We start from the raw sequence: 13,048 nt of genomic DNA, 5'->3' as shown, positions 1-13,048 counted from the left end.
TTAAATCAGGATAAGATTAACAATATAAACAGTCCCATAAAACCTAAAGAAATAGAACTAGTCATTAATAGTCTCCCAAACAAAAAAGGCCCAAAACCTGATGGTTTTAGTGCACAGTTAGTTCTAACAGAACTTTAAAGAGGACAGATTTCCAAGAGTCCTCAAACAATTCCACCAAATAGAAACAGAAGGTACTCTACCCAATTTATTCTATGAAGCCCAAATTACTCTGATATGTAAACCACACAAACACCCAACAAAGAGAACTTCAGACAAATTGTCTTATGAATATCTATGTAAAAAAAAACTTAATAAAATCCTCGCAAACCAAATCCAAGAACACATCAAAATGATCGTCTATCATGATCAAGTACACTTCATCCCTGGGATTCAGGGCTAGTTCAATATATGGAAATATATCAACATAATCCATTATATAAACAAACTCAAAGACAAAAACCACATGATCATCTCATTAGATACCAAGCAAGCATTTGACAAAATCCAACACCCATTCATGATAAAAAAAAGTCTTGGAAAGATCAAGAATTTAAGGCCCATACCTAAACATAATAAAAGCAATATACAGCAAACCAGTAGCCAACAACAAACTAAATGGAGAGAAACTTGAAGGAATCCCACTAAAATCAGGGACTAGGCAAGGCTGTCCACTACCTCCCTATCTATTCAATATAGTATTTGAAGTCCTAGCCAGAGCAATTAGCCAACAAAAGGAGATCAAGGTGATTAAATTTGGAAAGGAAGAAGTCAAAACATCACTATTTGCAGATGATATGATAGTATATATGAGTGACCCTAAAAATTCCACCAGAGAATTTCTAACACTAATAAACAACTTCAGTGAAGTAGCTAGATACAAATACAATCATCCAATCATACAAATCACTGGCCTTTGTCTACACAAAGGATAAACAGGCTGAGAAAGAAATTAGGGAAACAAAACCCTTCACAATAGTCACAAACACTATAAAATACCTGGGTGTGACTCTAAGTAAGGAAGTGAAAGACCTTTATGATAAGAACTTCACATTGCTGAAGAAAGAAATCGAAGAGGATCTCAGAAGATGGACAGATCTTCGATGCTAATGGATTAGCAGAATTAATATAGTAAAATGGCTATCTTGCCAAAAGCAATCTACAGGTTCAATGCAATCCCCATCAAAATTCCAACTCAATTCTTCATCGAATTAGAAAGGGCAATTTGCAAATTAATCTGGAATAACAAAAAACCTAGGATAGCAAAAACTATTCTCAACAATAAAAGAACTTCTGGTGGAATCACCATGCCTGACCTCAAGTTGTACTACAGAGCAATAGTGATAAAAACTGCATGGTTCCTTCATCAAAAGTACCCAAGGAGCTAAAGGGGGTCTGTAACCCTATAGGAGGAACAACAATATGAACTAACCAGTACCCCCCAGAACTGTGTCTCTATTTGCATATGTAGCAGAGGATGGCCTAGTCAGCCATCAATGGGAGGAGGGCCCTTGGTCTTGTAAAGATTATATGCCCCAGTAAAGGAGAATGCCTGGGCCAGTAAGCAGGAGTGGGTAGGTTGGGGAGCAAGGCAGAGAGAGTGTACAGGGCACTTTTGGAGAGGAAACTGGGAAAGGGGATAGCATTTGAAATGGAAATGAAGAAAGTATCTAATAAAGAAAAGAAAAAAATATAAAAAATTAAAAATTTTTTTAAAATGCATGGTACTGGTACAATGACAGATAGGTAGATCAATAGAATAGAATTGAAGACCCAGAAATGATCCCCCACACGAGTGGTCATTTGATGGTTGACAAAGGAACTAAAACCATCCAGTGTATAAAAGACAGCATTTTCAACAAATGGTGCTGACAGTTATCATGTAGAAGAATGCAAGCTGATCCATTCTTATCTCCTTGTACAAAGCTCAAGTCTAAGTGGATTAAGGAACTGCACATAAAATAAGAGACACTGAAACTTATAGAGGAAAAGTGGGGAAGACCCTCAAAGATGTGAGGAAGGGGAAAAATTCCTTGTGCTGTAAGATTGAGAATGGACAAATGGGACCTCATAAAATTGCAAAGCATCTGTAAGGCAAAGGACATTGTCAAAGACAAAACTGCAACCAACAGATTGGGGAAAGATCTTTACCAATCCTATCTCAGATAGGGGGCTAATATCCAAGATATATAAAGAAGTCAAGAAGTTGGTGTGTAGAAAACCAAGTAACACTATTAAAAATGGGGTACAGAGCTAAACAAAGAATTCTCAAGGAATACCGACTGGCTGAGAAGCACCTAACAAAATGTTCAACATCCTTAATCTTCAGGGAAATGAAATCAAAACAACCCTAAGATTCCACCTCACACCAGTCAGAATGGCTAACATCAAAAATTCAGGTGACAGCAGATGCTGGTAAGGATGTGGAGAAAGAGGAACACTCGTCCATTGCTAGTGGGATTGTAAGCTGGGACAACCACTGTGGAAATCAGTTTGGCATTTCCTCAGAAAATTGTTCATAGTTCTACTGGAAGGTCCAGCGATACCACTCCTGGACATTTACCCAGAAGATGCTCCAACTTGTAATAAGCACACATACTCCACTATGTTCATAGCAGCCTTATTTATAAGAGCAGGAAGCTGGAAAGCAACCAGATGTCCCTCAACAGAGAAATGGATACAGAAAATGTGGTACATTTACACAACGGAGCTATTAAAAGCAATGAGTTCATGAAATTCTTAGACAAATGGATGGAACTATAAAATATCATTATGAGTAGGGTAACCCAGTCACAAAAGAACACACATGATATGCACTCACTGATAAGTGGATATTAGCCCAGAAGTTCAAAATACCCCAGATACATTTTACAAAACACATGAAACTCAAGAGAAAGGAAGACCAAAGTGGACACTTTGACCCTTCATAGAAGGGGGAACAAAATACCCATGGAAGAAGTTACAGAGACAAAGTTCAGAGCAGAGACTGAAGGAATAACCATCCAGAAACTGCCCTACCTGGGGATCCATCCCAAAAAACAACCAAACCCAGACACTATTGTGGATGCCAACATTAGCTTGTTGGCAGGAGCCTAACATAGCTGTCTCCTGAGAGGTTCTGACAGTTCCTGACTAATACAGAAATGGATGCTCACAGTCATCCATTAGATGGAGCATAGGGTCCCCAATGAAGGAGCTAGAGAAAGTACCCAGGGAGCTGAAGGTGTATGCAATCCCCTAGGAGGAGGAACAATATAAACTAACCAGTAACTCCAGAGCTCCCTGGAATTAAACCACCAATCAAAGAAAACACACGGAGAGACTGATGGCTCTAGCTGCATATGTATCTGAGGATGTCCTAGTTGGTCATCATTGAGAGGAGAGGCCCTTGGTCCTGTGAATGTTCTATGCCCCCAATAAAAGGGAATGCCTGGGACAGGAAGCAGGATTGGGTGGGTTGGGGAGCATGGGGAGGGGGAGAGGATAGGGGTTTTTGGAGGGGACTAGGAAAGGGGATAACATTTGAAATGTAAATAAAGAAATTATCTAATAAAAAATTTAAAAAAGAAAGAACGAAAAAAGAAAACTCAAGGGTAATCAATGGCAAAACTTTGAATACAGGGTGTGCCGCTGAGGAAAATAGAAGAAAATTATGTAATTTCTGGAACTGGGGCTGGAGAGGTGACTCAGCAGTTAATTGAACTTTTTACTCCTTCAGAGATCCTGGACTTTGTTCCTGGCACTGAGTGTTTGGTTCAAAATCATCCAGTTCCAGGGTATATGATACTCTTTTCTGACATCTGTGGACAGCAGGCACTAAAATGGTGAATAGATATACGTGCAGTCAAAACACTCATACATGTAAAATAAAATAACTACATGTTTAAAATGCCCAAAACTGATTAAAACAGAAAATATGTCAAAATTCTTTGAGACATAAAAAGGACAGATTTTAAAAAGCTTTTACTACTAAATATCCATATCAAGATATTTGAGAGAACTCAATGAATAAATTAATAGAAATCAATAAGTCTTTGGAAAGGCAACAACAAATAAGAAGCCAATGCATTAGATTGGGGGATAATTAGTAAAAAATAAGGAATAATAATTATCACAGAAAAAAACTGTACAGTGAAATGAAAATTAGCATTGGGAAATTAGTAGCCAATTTAACAGAAAGGAAGGAGACTCAAATGACCAACATTAGAGATGAGAAGGTAGACATTGTAATAGACTCCAGTGAAATTCAGAAACCCAGAAGGACATACCTCTAAGCCTTTATGCCACTAAATTGGGTAACAGAAAATAAATGGATCAATTTTGAGATGTATATGACCTACGCAGATTAAACTAGAAGAAGTAGATAAATCTATAATCAGAAAAAATTGAAGCAATAATAATAAAAATAATGCTAACAACAAAAACAAATTTCTCAAGCAAAAGCAACCCTCAGAACACATAAATCATTGGTGAACTCTGCCAGAACTTGAAGGAGTAGCTGTTACCAACTACTATTCAAATCACTTCAAATGAGACAGTATCCTTCCTGAGCCTTTTAGGAAGACCATATCACCCTGGTAACAAGCCTTCATAAAGACAACAGAAAAGAGAAAATTACAGTTTCATCTCCTTGGTAAATACAGACATAAACATTACCAATAACATAGTTGTAAACAGAATTTAAGATCATATCAAAAAATCATTCATAGTGATCAAGTTGGCCATGATGCAGAGATGCAGGGATAAATCAACCTGCAGAATTCAATAAATGAAATTTTGTCAGTTAAATGGACTCAAAGCCAGAAATTACATGATCATTTCATTACATGGAGGAAAGGGTGCTGAAAAAAAAAACCAACATTTCTTCATGTTAAAGACCTAAAAGAGTATAAGAATGGAAGCTGTATACCTAAGTATGATAATGGTTACAACAAAGTTATAGCCAACACTAAAAAGATGAAGCATTCTCACCATGATCAGAAACTTGTAAGCATTATACCCTTCCACTCCTATTCAATATAGCATTTGAAGTCTTACCTAGAGTAGTAATTAACACATATATACACATGAAAAGAGATCAAAGTGTGTTTATTTGTAAGTGATATAAGTTTACTCATAAATACTAAAGACTCTACCAAAGACTCAGAGATGATAAACACTTTCAATAAAGTGGTAGGCAAACCAGAATTTTTAATTACTAAGGAAAAATTCTCAAAATTAATCATAGAAATAACCACACATGGGAGAATTTGAGAGACACGGATAGAGAGAAAAAGGGGGAAAAACATACATACATACAGACAGACAGACAGACAGACACACACACACACACAGACACACACACACACACACAGACACACACACACACTAATCCTGGAAGTAACCCAACCAAGAAAACAATCATAAAACCCTACAGTGAGAACATATAGAGTCTAAAGGAAAATATGTAAGGAAAAAGAAAAAACGAAGAAGACTAGAGAATAGCAAAACCTACTGTGCTTACAGGTTGCAAAGTTTAATGTAACCATAATGTTCATGCTACTAAAAGCAATATGGGGACAAAAGGCTTCACTGATAGCCAAATAAAACTTTTACAAGGGAATACTTCAGCCCTGTAAGCTGCGAAGCCTAACAAGGAGCAAGCAAAACCTACTAGCCCAGGGGGACTTCAATTCCTCAGCTACATTTCCTCCTAACTTCATCAGACATGCTGAGCTAGAACCATACATATTTGCAGATCCAGAACCATACAACCGAAGATACTCATCAAAGGACTGACACACCAGGGTCATCCATCACAGTTAAATACTCTACCATATGTACTACAACAGGAACATCCAGAAACCAAACACAAATAAATGGCCAAAGGTTCCTGAAAGAACACAATCATAAAGCCAAAACATTATGGCACTTTCAGAGCCCAGTCACTCTTCTACAAAAAGACCTGGATATCCAAACACAACTTAAGCACAAGAAAATGACTTTAAATCCAATCTTAAAAGATGACAGAGGCCTTTAAAGAGGAAATGAATCAATCTCATAAGGAAATACAGAAAAATACAATCAAACATGTAGAGTTCTTTACAGTGAAAATAAGCAAATCCCTTAAAGATATATAGGAAAATACAATTAAGCAGGAGAATGAAATAAATAAAACTGGGGAAGACCTGAACCTGCAAATAAAAACAATAAAGAAAACACAAACTGCAGGAATCCTAAGGAACAGAACAGGAAAACAGATGCAAGCATCAACAATATAATGTAGAAGGTGGAAGAGAGAATCTCAAGCTTAGAAAACACAACAAAAGAAACTGATACATCAGCCAAAGAAAATGTGAAATCTAAGAAATTCCTGACACAAAACATGTAGGAAATCTGGGATCTCATTAACAGGCCTAATCCAGGAATAATAGAATTGGAGTTTGAAGAGTCCCAGCTCCATGGCCCAGAAAACATTTTCAACAAAATCATAGAAGAGTACTTTCCCAACAAAAAGAGATGCCTATAAACATATAAGAAGCATATAGAACATTAATAAGACTGGACCAGAAAAATCCTCATACCATATAATAACCAGAACAAAAGTATAAAGACCAAAAAAGAATATTAAAAGCAGCAAGGGAAAAGTGGCAGATATCATACAAATGCAGAACTATCAGAATTACAGACGTCTATTCAACAGAGCTTCTAAAAACTAGAAGGACCTGAGCAGATATCTTACAACCTCTAAAAAAACCACAGGTAAGCACATAGACTACTATATTCAGCAAAACTTTCAATCCCCAAAGATGGAAAAAACAGGATATTTCAAGACAAATGTAAATTCAAACTATCTATTCTCAAATGAGCCCTACAGAAAATACTAGAAGGAAGCCTCCAACCCAAGGAGGATAACTGCATTCAGGAAAACACAGTAAATAAATAATTTTGTACTAGCAAAACCAAGGGAAGCATAACATAAAGAAACACACACACACACACACACACACACACACACACACACACACACACACAAATCAGCACCAACAGCAACAACACCAAAATAACAGGAAATAAAGGTCACTGGTCATTAATATCTCTCAACTTTAATGGACTTAATAATAAACAGCACAAGGTGAGATGGTTTTAACATAGAATTTTAACAGACTGTGAAAGAAGAGCTAATTGCAGTATTCCTCAAAATATTCCATCGAATAGAAACAGGAGGAACACTGCAAAACTGATTCCATGAAGCCACAGTCACCCTAATACTTAAACCCCCACAAAGACTCAAAAAAGAAAGAGAATATAAAACCAATTTTACTTATGAACATTGATGGAAAAATACTCAATAAAATACTAGCAAACCAAATCTAGGAACACATAAAAACAAAAAACAAAACAAAACAACAACAACAAAAATAACACACTATCATCCATCATGATAAAGTAGGCTTCATTTAAGGGATACTAGGATTATTCAATATATGAAAATCCATGAATAATCCACCATAAAAACAAAGAGAAAGAAAATTTTACATGGTCATCTCATTCGGTGCTGAAAGAGCCTTTGTCAAAATTCAGCAGCTCTTCACATTAAAAGCATCAGAGACATCAGGGTATAAAGCACATACCTAACCATAATGAAAGTAATGTGCAAGCCAATAGCCAACATCAAGCAAAATGGAGAGAGACTTAATGCAATTCTCCTGAAGTCAGGAAGAAGACAAGACTTCCCACTGTCATCCTATCTATTCAGTATAGTGCTTAAAGTTCTAGCCAGAGCAACAAGAACTAAAAGAGATCACAAAGATACAAATTTTAAAAGAATAAATCAAAAGATCACTATTTGTAGATAAGAAGGTATAAATGAGCAACCCCAAAAAATAACACCAGAGAACTCCTACAGCATAGAGGTAGCTTCAGCAAAGTGACTGGATACAAAAATAGCTCAAAGAAATCAGTAGCACTCTTCATACAAATAATAAACGGGCTGGGAATGAAATTAGGAAAACAACAAACTTAACAATTGTAATGAATAATATAAAATATCAACGGATAACTCTAACAATGCAAGTGAATAATGTGTATGATAAGAACTTTAAGTCCCAGAAGAAAGTAATGGAAGGAGATATCAGAAGAGGGAAAGATCACACTTGATCATGTATAGGTAGGACTAAGAGTGAAAATGGCCATATTACTAAAAGCAATCTACAAATTCAGTGCAATCCCCATCAAAATTCCAATCCAACTTTTTATAGGCCCTATAAGTAAAATTTTCAACTTCATATTGAAAAATAATAAACCAAGGAAAGCCAAAACAATTTTGAACAATAAAAGAAGTTCGATAGAAAGTACAATCTCTGACCTGGAGTACCACAGAGTAACACTGATTAAAAAAAAAAAAAAAACAAAACAAAATACCTGCCTGGCATTGTTAAAAACAGACACATTGATCAATGTAATCAAATCAAAGGCCCAAAATGAACCCACATACCTACCACACTTGTTTTTTGATGAAGAAGCCCAAGCCATATAATGGATAACAGAAAGTGACTTCAATAAATGGTACTGATCTAACAGTATATCTACATGTAGAATGATAGTAGATTCATACTTATCACCCTACAAAAAACCCACATCCAAGTGGATGAAGGACCTCAACATAAAACCATATACACTAGATGTCATAGAAGAGAAATTGGGAAGTACCATTGAATGAATTGGTAAAGGAGACAATTTCCTGAACAATGTCTCAAGCTCTAAGATCACAAACTGATAAATGGAAACTACTGACAGTGAGTGCACTGTCAGTAGGACAAAATGGTAGGCTACAGATTAGGAAAGTATCTTCACCATTCCTATATCTTACAGGGAGCTAATGTCCAAGATTTATGAAGAACTCAAGAAGTTAATCAACCCAAATAACCCAATTAAAAGTGAGACATAATCTTCAACAGGAGAATCTCAAATGGCCAAGAAAAACTTAAAGAAACCTTCAAAATTCTTAGTCTTCAAGGAAATAAATGCAAATCAAAACAACTCTGAGGGTCTATCTTACGATGGTCAGAATGGCTAAGAATGAAAAATCAAGTGATAACATATGCTGACAAGGATGGAGATCAAGAGAACACTTCTCCACTACTAGCAGGAGTGCCAACTTGTGCCTCCACTTTGGAAATCAATTTGGCAATTTCACAGAAAACTGGGAACAGTTCTACCTCAAGACCCAGCTATATCACTCCTGGGTATATACTGAAAATGTGCTCCATAACTAAGACAGTTGTTTAACTATATGCATAATAGTTAGAAACTAGAAGTAGTTTAAATGATCCTCAATTGAAGAATGGATTAAGAAAATGTGGTACATCTATACAATAGAATACTATTCAGAAAAAAAATCCTTCCTGTTGCCTTCTGTGCCCCAGAGGTAAACCTGTGCTACAGCTCTTCATACCCAAATCCCACAGGGAGAGAGCTGTTCTCCCAACAGTGCTGACACACCTGAGAGCACAGCTGATATGACCATTTCTGCTCAAATTTCTGGCACAAGAGAGACCCACTCAGAGACATCAGGGCAGAGGAGCCAGGAAATAGCCAGGGACAGGATCCTTCCAGTTTCTTTCTGTGCCCCAGAGATGATCAAGTGCAATAGCTCTCCATAACCAAATTCCTCCAGAGAGCTGGTCTTCTAGGAGAAATGACACATAGGGTTACAGGAGGGACAAGCCACAGTCAGGGACAGAAGACCAGCTAACACCATAGTTAACCTGTTGGCGATAAGCAAGGGCAAGAACATAAGCAACAGAAACCAAGGTTATTTGGCATCATTAGAACCCAGTTCTCCCACCACAACAAGCCCTCGATTCCCCAAACACACTGAAAAAGCAAGACTCTGATTTAAAATCACATCTCATGATGATAATACAGGACTTTAAGAAGGTCACATGTAACTCCTTTAAAGAAATACAGGAGAATACAGGTAAACAGGTAGAAATCCTTAAAGAGGAAAAGCAAAAATCCCTTAAAGAATTATAGGAAAACACAACAAACAGGTGAAGTAATTGAACAAAACCAGACAAGATCTAAAACTCGAAATAGAAACAAGAAAAAAATCACAAAGGGAAACAAGCATGGAGAGAGAAAACCTAGGAAAGAGATCAGGAGTCATAGACGCAAGCATCACAAACAGAATAAAAGAGATAGAAGAGAGACTTTCGGGTGCAGAAGATACCATACAAAACATTGACAAACAGTGAAACAAAATGAAAAATGCAAAAAGCTCCTAAGCCAAAACATCTAGGAAATCCAGGACACAACGAGAATAGCAAAAGTAAGGAAAATAGGTATAGAAAAGAGTAAAGAATCCCAACTTAAAGGGCCAGTAAATATCTTCAACAAAATTATAGAAGAAAACTTCCCTAATCTAAAGAAAGAGAAGCCCATAAACATAGACGCAGTCTACAGAACTCCAAATAGATTGGGCCAGAAAAGAAATTCCTCCCATCAAATAATGGTTTAAACACCAAAATGCACAAAACAAAGAAAGAATATTAAAAGCAGTGAGGGAAAAAGATCAAGTAACATATAAAGGCAGACCTTCCACAGTTACAGCAGATTTTGCAGCAGAGGCTATGAAGGCCAGAAGATCCTGGGCAGATGTCATACAGACCCTAAGAAAATACAAATGTCAACCCAGGCTACTACACCCAACAAACCTCTCAGTTACCATAGATGGAGAAACCAAGATACTTCATGATGAAACAAAATTACACATTATCGTTCCACAAATCCAGCCCTATAAAGGATAACAGATGGAAAACTGCAACACAGTGAGGGAAAGTACACCCTAGAGAAGGCAAGAAAGAAATATTCTTTCAACAAACCCAAAAGAAAATAGCCACACAAACATAATTCCACCTCTAACAACAAAAATAACAGGAAACAACAATAGCTATTGCTTAATATCTCTTACCTTACACCAGACAGAATGGCTGAAATAAAAAACTCAGGTGATAGCATAGACTGGTGAGGATGTGGAGATAGAGGAACATTACTCCATTGCTGGTGGAATTGCAAGCTGGAACAACCACTCTGGAAATCAGTCTGTGGGTTCCTTAGAAAATTGGATATAATTCTGTCTGAGGACCCAGCTCTACCACTCCTGGGCATATACCCAGAAGATGCTCCAACATGTAATAAGAACACATGCTCCACTATGTTCATAGCAGCCTTATTTATAATAGCCAGAAGCTGAAAAGAACCCAAATGTCGACAACCGGCCACCTTCCTGGTGAGAGCACAGGGGTCCACCCGGCCCAAGAGGCTTCTGCCTCACGTTCCGTGGGGGCCACCTTGGTTCCGGGACTCCGCGGCGGGCGGTCTGCAGGTGAGAGTGTGGAACACAGAGGCCAGCAGCTTCTGGAACGGGCAAGAGCCACAGAGCCTCTGAGGCAGCGCCATTTTCGGCTACAGACAACCTGCCACCTTCCTGGTCAGAGCACAGGTGTCCGCACAGCCCGTGAGTCTTCTGCCTCACGATCCGCGGGGACCACCTTGATTCTGGGACTCCGCAGCAGGCAGTCTGCAGGCCAAAGCAACACAGCTTCTGGGAAAAATCCTGTTTTGGGCCTTCATCTTCGGCCAGGAGGAGGTCCAAACACCAGATAACTGTGCACCTCCCTGAAAGAGGAGAGCTTGCCTGCAGAGACTGCTCTGACCACTGAAACTCAGGGAAGAGAGCTAGTCTCCCTGGTCTGCTGATATAGTGTAACAAAATCACCAGAGGAACAATCTCTAAACAGAGACAACTATAACAACTAACTCCAGAGATTACCAGATGGCGAAAGGTAAACGTAAGAATCTTACTAACAGAAACCAGGACTACTCACCATCATCAGAACCCAGCACTCTCACTTCGCCCAGTCCAGGGCACCCCAACACACCTGAAAAGCTAGACCTGGATTTAAAAGCATATCTCATGATGATGGTAGAGGACATCAAGAAGGACTTAAATAACTCACTTAAAGAAATACAGGAGAACACTGCTAAACAAGTAGAAGACATTAAAGAGGAAACACAAAAATCCCTTAAAGAATTACAGGAAAACATAACCAAACAGGTAGAAGACATTAAAGAGGAAACACAAAAATCCCTTAAAGAATTGCAGGAAAACACAACCAAACAGGTGATGGAATTGAATAAAACCATCCAAGACGTAAAAAGGGAAGTAGACACAATAAAGAAAACCCAAAGTGAGGCAACAGTGGAGATAGAAACACTAGGAAAGAAATCTGGAACCATAGAAGCGAGCATCAGTAACAGAATACAAGAAATGGAAGAGAGAATCTCAGGTGCAGAAGATTCCATAGAGAACATCGGCACAACAATCAAAGAAAATGGGAAATGCAAAAAGATCCTAACTCAAAACATCCAGGAAATCCAGGACACAATGAGAAGACCGAACCTACGGATAATAGGAGTGGATGAGAATGAAGATTTTCAACTCAAAGGACCAGCAAACATCTTCAACAAGATTATTGAAGAAAAATTCCCAAATCTAAAGAAAGAGATACCCATGAACATACAAGAAGCCTACAGAACTCCAAATAGACTGGACCAGAAAAGAAATTCCTCCCGACACATAATAATCAGAACAACAAATGCACTAAATAAAGATAGAATACTAAAAGCAGTAAGGGAAAAAGGTCAAGTAACATCTAAAGGCAAGCCTATCAGAATTACACCAGATTTTTCACCAGAGACTATGAAAGCCAGAAGAGCCTGGACAGATGTTATACAGACACTAAGAGAACACAAATTCCAGCCCAGGCTACTATACCCAGCCAAACTCTCAATTACCATAGATGAAGAAACCAAAGTATTCCACGACAAAACTAAATTCACCCATTATCTCTCCACGAATCCAGCCCTTCAAAGTATAATAACAGAAAAAAAACCAATACAAGGACGGTAACCACGCCCTAGAAAAAACAAGAAGATAATCGCTCAACAAAACTAAAAGAAGACAGCCACAAGAACAGAATGCCAACTTTAACAACAAAAACAACAG

Source organism: Mus musculus, chromosome 6, assembly GCF_000001635.26.
Source record: "Mus musculus strain C57BL/6J chromosome 6, GRCm38.p6 C57BL/6J".
In the NCBI taxonomy this organism is placed as follows: domain Eukaryota; kingdom Metazoa; phylum Chordata; class Mammalia; order Rodentia; family Muridae; genus Mus; species Mus musculus.
Note: the sequence above shows the minus strand (reverse complement) of the source record.